This window comes from Euprymna scolopes, chromosome 17, assembly GCF_053919585.1.
Source record: "Euprymna scolopes isolate OS-2025 chromosome 17, ASM5391958v1, whole genome shotgun sequence".
Taxonomy (NCBI): domain Eukaryota; kingdom Metazoa; phylum Mollusca; class Cephalopoda; order Sepiida; family Sepiolidae; genus Euprymna; species Euprymna scolopes.
The window spans coordinates 124,938,521-124,944,542 of record NC_136498.1 but is presented as its reverse complement, the minus strand read 5'-3'; positions in this window follow the sequence as shown (position 1 = coordinate 124,944,542).

The following is a 6,022-nucleotide window of genomic DNA, read 5'->3' as shown; positions in this document are numbered from 1 at the left end:
ACATGTATGCCTCGATCAACTCTAATTCTTGTGATGCAAAGTTTATTCGTAACAACGGCGACACGCATCGGTCTTGATGAAAATGTTAAATTAAAACAAAATATCGCCATTAAAAAAAACGAAGGGAACTTTTCTTTTGAGTCTCAACTCGATGTTCCGTCTAAACACTCCTGGCGTAAAATGACTGTTAATGTCCTGCAAGCAACTTCGTTGCCAATTCTATTTCAATCCAATCTCTCTCTTCTTAAAACCGGCAATATTAATCTTCATTCAACGGAGAGTTCACCGCCCCGGAATGAACTGGAAAAGTCCATCGAGTTTTCTAGACATCTCAATACTAATTTCTCGACTGACCCTGGTTATCGCGGCAAGAACCCTGACATCATATCTTTCATTTTGGGTTTTTGCTGCATGTCTTTTATGTGTTCAGCGGTTATACTCTTATACTGTTGGGTACGTTTCTTTCTACGCAAATTCTAACTCCCGTTTGTTTTAAACAAGTTTTAGTTCAGCTATAACTCACTGATCGTATTCTTCAAGACCGAGCGAAACATTTTTGTTTGTACTTTTTTTTTTTTTTTTTTACATTTTCACCCCAAGCAAGGCACGTTGCCACTTTGTTGTATGGGGCTACTATCAGGGGCCTAGGCATCAGGGGTACTGTGTAGGGAGTTGGGCAGCAAGCTGTCGGTTCACGTTCCACTTGAACTTCTGCATGTCAATACAGTTGGGGAAGCAGGGGCCCGGAAGGGAATTCCAAAGTCTAGCTGTCCTGGGGAAGAACCTACTGGAGTAGAAGGCTCTCTTACATCTAGGGATCTCTACTGTGTAGGGGTGGGATTTAGCTGTTTGTCGGGGATATTTTCGTCGAGGGGACACAAGTGCTTGCAGTTCGTCAGAGCATATTATATATAGGTACGCTTAGGAGAGGTAGGGCCTCGAAACATGTAGACTATTGTTTCAAAAAATAATTTAAAAAATATACACTAATATTTGTTTACGTCAAAATAAAAGAGCGATTTTCTAATAAATAAAGATCTTTAAAGTGAAGACGCAAATTATATATATACTAGCATGGGTGCCCGGCGTTGCCTAGGTTGACATGAAGTTCCGTTTGGAACACACCTGCTATACTAATCACTTTCATCATGGGCAACGTGGATACCCTCACAACAATTCCAAACATAAAAGAACGGATAAAGACATCGCCCCAAAAAAGAAGTATGTGATACTCTCTCCATCAGATATTTCGGCAGAAAGATACAAAGAAACTATTCTCCGGATATTGAGCACTCGAAAGAACCCCCTCCCCCCCCCAAAAAAAAAAATAAATAATTAAAAATAAATCATTACAACTTTTGTTCCAATAAAAATAACAGCGATTGCAAAAAAAAAAAAAAGAAAGAAATAGCCAAATGAAGATCTACCAAAAATTAATTCCAAAAACAATTAAATGACATTTTTCATCATTGCAATGCCCCCCCCCATGTAATTTGTCATATTTTGGGGTTCGTTCTGTTTATAAAATTGTTAGGTGAAAGTACAGAGTGGTCTCATAAAAATTAATTAAACTTATCGTTATTTTATGTTTTAAATGTAATTGCCGACCCCACACCTCTGGAGAGAACTTGAATGCCTATTGGAGAGAACTTGAATGCCTACTAGACACTATCCTCGAGTGTCTAAGGTCTCTCTGTACAGGGGTTTGTCAGAACAACCTGGCATGAGGATACTTTTTCCATAGAAGTAAACCCTGACCAAATATTCAAAATCACATTTCGTATTCGCAACCCAAATAAGATCTCACTATCGCTAACGTACATTAGCTTTTATGAGGAATGGTGCACCTTCTCCAAATGATGTTACCTCAAGTAATAGCACAAAGCTGGATACTCCACCATACTAGATAAATTCTTGTCCTGGAATCCAGTAATACCAAGAGACCAAAACAAAAGATATATTACAACATATAAAAATGGTTAATTGGGGAGAGGAAGATTATGTTCTCAATTTCTTTACTAACTCAGTGTTTTTGAGAGATAAAGAACTTAAATGGAACATTCGAATATTTATGTATCTCATATAGAGTTCAAATGTTAGTCCCAGGTTGTGGGCCCTTTGATTTCTGAGAACTTCGACTGAAGTAAAATAAAACAAAAAAGCAAAAAAAAAAACAAAAAAAAACAAATTGTATTTGTCATATCCACCCCACCCCACCTCCACGCTCGATCGCCAAACTTGAAAAAATGCTAGAGGTGACATGTCTCGTTGAACGCTTGGTGACCAAAATGTGGGAGCTCATTTTACGTTAAATTAATATGGAAAAATGATTCCCCACTCAAAACTTTAATTTTCTTTCTTTTCAAAATTTCTTTCATATTATTTATAAAGGCTATTTAAACGTATAAGGCTAAAAAAAAAAAGTAGATCTTTATTTTTTAGGTGGGTCTGGGTCACATCGTAAAAAATTTACCGATTTTTTTTTTTACATGAAGATTACCACTTATCAAGGCCAGAAGCCACTCGGGGATAAGGGTTATTTTGTGTACAGTAATCAATGGGACAATATCGTAGTAATCGTTATTAATGGAGATTTGATAAAGTGTCATAACTTAAGGGGCGGTTCATCAGGAATTTGTTTATGTTGGACTTGAAGACATCCATGTTGTAGTCAGGTGGGAAACAGGCAAGCGATAGAAAGTTCCACAGGCGTGCAGATCTAAGAAAGAAGCTTTGTTAATGGAATCTACGTTTTGGTTTTGGCACAGCTAAAGAGTGGGGAAAATTTATGACAGTGGTTTCAGCTAGACAGGTGTTTATCGTGAAAGATTGGCGAGGGGGACCAGAGATTGGAGCTCAGACGAGCACCTGCCATGGAAATAACGATAAAACAAAGATAGGCTCGCAACGTCTCTTCTGTGGGAGAGAGGCTGCAGAGAAGAGAAAAGGACATCCCCACTAAACCACAAAGTCTATTTTGAACGATAAACGATTAAAACTGTATTATATATATTCAGTGTAGCCTAAATCATCACCTTGATACGGATATGGAACTTGGAGCATTCTATTTTCACAAGAGCCGATGAGGGCTCGGCGAATACTCGGCGATCAGACTGACTTTGGTATTGTGGGAGGTCATGTTGGTGATGTTCTAGATGTATGACCAACGAAGTAATCCGGCGGGTTCAGTTTGGGGGAGGAAGGGGGTCAGTGAAAGAAGCTACAAAGTCATAGCACTCCACTTGAAGCCAATTCTGGGTCTCTTTGGACTTGTGGGCCGGCGCCGTCTTGCTACCACACCCAGGGTCCGCCAGCAGCAACCTGATTGCACTAGGGTATCACCACTTTCTTCAGCACATCCAGGTACACTTTGGTGTTGACTTTCAAGCCGACTTCATAACTTGTCATAACTTGGATCGGTAGAGAGCAGGAGTTGTACAGCGGCGCATCTCCGATCTCGCTCGTTGAACATTGTGTCACTTTCAGACGATAGAAGGGTTCTATCGCTCTTGGGATTTGTACACAACTGGAGAACTAGTAGATAGTCTGTAACAAAAAGAAAATCGATTTTGCGCAAACGGAAATGGAATCGTGGTGTTTTCTAAAGCGACAATTTTATCGTTCCACACCGAAAATAAAACATTGGTAAACAGTAAATGTAGAAAATGTGGATAAATAGACGAAACGATAAACCACATAATTAGATGCAGCAAATCAGCCCAAAAGGAATAGTGCATGTTGAAAAATCAGTTCACTGGAATCTCTGCAGATAACTGCACATCAAACATGCTGATAAATAGTTAAAACACGAACCGGAAATTGTACTGGAAAAAGAAAACCAAAAGATCCTTTGGAATATGTAGATACAAACAGACAAACCCATCCAAGCCAGAAGACCGGACGTCATAATAATTAACAAGACAGAAAGAATCTATCAAATTGTACATTTTGCCGTCTTACTAGACCAAAGAAGCGACAGGAAAAAATGGAAATATGCGGAACTTTCCAGAGAACTGAAACGAATATGGAATCTGAAAAAAACCAATGTAATACGAATAATTGTAGGGGCACTAGGAACAGTTCCAAAGAACTTAGAAAAAGGGACTAGAAAAAATGGAAATCAAGGGGAAGACTCCGATTATGCAACGGACAGTAATACTAAAAACAGCTGAAATCTTAAGGAATGCGGAAATTAATCTAGATGAATGGCAATCGCTAACCGGTCATATAAAAAAATGTAATTCAAGTAAAACAAAATTAAAATCAAGAAAACTAAAACTGCGAAAAAAATCAAGAAGAAACGGTAAACGGCTATTGTGATAACGAAAATTTATTTGCAAAGATTATCGAATAAGCTGAAAAGTATTGGAAATATAGTGAGACTTAATGTCACTCAGACTCCGGGGAACACCAGTGGTTGTTATCAGTGAGAAATCTCTAATGATGACTTGTGTGAGAACTCCTAGTGGGTTATAATAATGATAACAATAATAATAATGAAATAACAATGATATCAATAATCGTAGTATTAATAATAAATAAAAATAAACAGAAGAAGAACAATAATAATAACAACAATAAAAAAAAATGATAATTCAATGATGATTAATGGTTATTGCCGGCGATAAGTTAATGACAAGCGACTGTTGCGAAGATGAAAATTAAGTTGATAATGTTATCAAAAGAGATGAATAGTACTTGAAATCTGGGGAGACTTCCTGTCATCCGTATTCCAGAGAACACCGCCGGTTGTTGTCAGTGAGCAATCTCTGATAATGACTTTAGTGAGTAGCAGCAGTAGCAACAACAACAACAACAATAATAATAACAGTAACAATAATAACAACAACAACAACAACAACAATAATAATAATAATAATAATAATAATAATAATAATAATTCTTTTTTGGCAAAAACAGGCAAAATGTTTGCGTATGTGGGTATGTGTCTATATATATATATATATATATATATATATATATATGCGCGCGTATGTTTGTAGTAGAAAGGACTTACCCCACCTACCCCACCCCCTCTTACCCTTACCCTCTAGTGACCAACGACCTGGCATTTAACTCAAGACAGGAGCCCATAGAGGGCAGGGATTAGCACACTCGTGACAGAAAACTTTTTTAAAGAATCCAACGAAATGTGAGTTTACGTCTTAAAAAAAAAATTAAATGTTACTTCGAATTTATTCCAGTCTTTGTTTCTATATAAACGTATAATTCTGTTTGTCAATTCAAATTTAATGAAAATCCTCTAAAAATGAATGCAAAAATAGGCAGACGGGGGACAGGCGAATTATCTAGTTAAATGTTAGTTCGAATTTAAAACAGAAACTAGTCTTTTTACCGATATTGACGTAGAAATTTGCCCTGTCTTTGAACGAGGGAATTAAATACTACCACAGCGGCGGGGAAAATTGCCTTCCTTCTCTTTTCCCATACAACAGTTCCAGCAGCTAAGTAGTATGGTGTAAGGTAGACCTATCTTCAAACACCCTCTTTCAGAGCATTACTTTCGACTTTTACTAAGTAGAATACTTAGTTATTATTTTCGTTCATGTCCCATATGTATGTGTGATAGTGCACGATACCTCTTGTATACATGGGAGCTTTACACTATCCCTGCACCGGAACGACAGGTAAACAATTCTGGGCTCGGTGTTGCCACAAAATATGAAAAATGTCAATTACAAATAATCCAAATCATGGGACCCAGAAGAAAGATCTGGGTGTCGGCAGGTGCTCCTTCAGTAGCCAGCATGGGGGACCCGCTCGTCATCCTGCGAATGTTGGTCGACTTCTTAATTTCAGAAACTGAAATAACATGGACGCTGAACAGGTAAGTATAACCTCTAATTTCAGGGAACAAAATGATACCGAACAAACACAACACAACCATGACAACCATCAAAAGGGGAAAAAAACGAAGAAAGAAATGGACAACAAAGGAGAATAGACTCGTAATGGAATGCTATTATAGAAGTCATCCTAAATATAGATATGGAGGTTATTG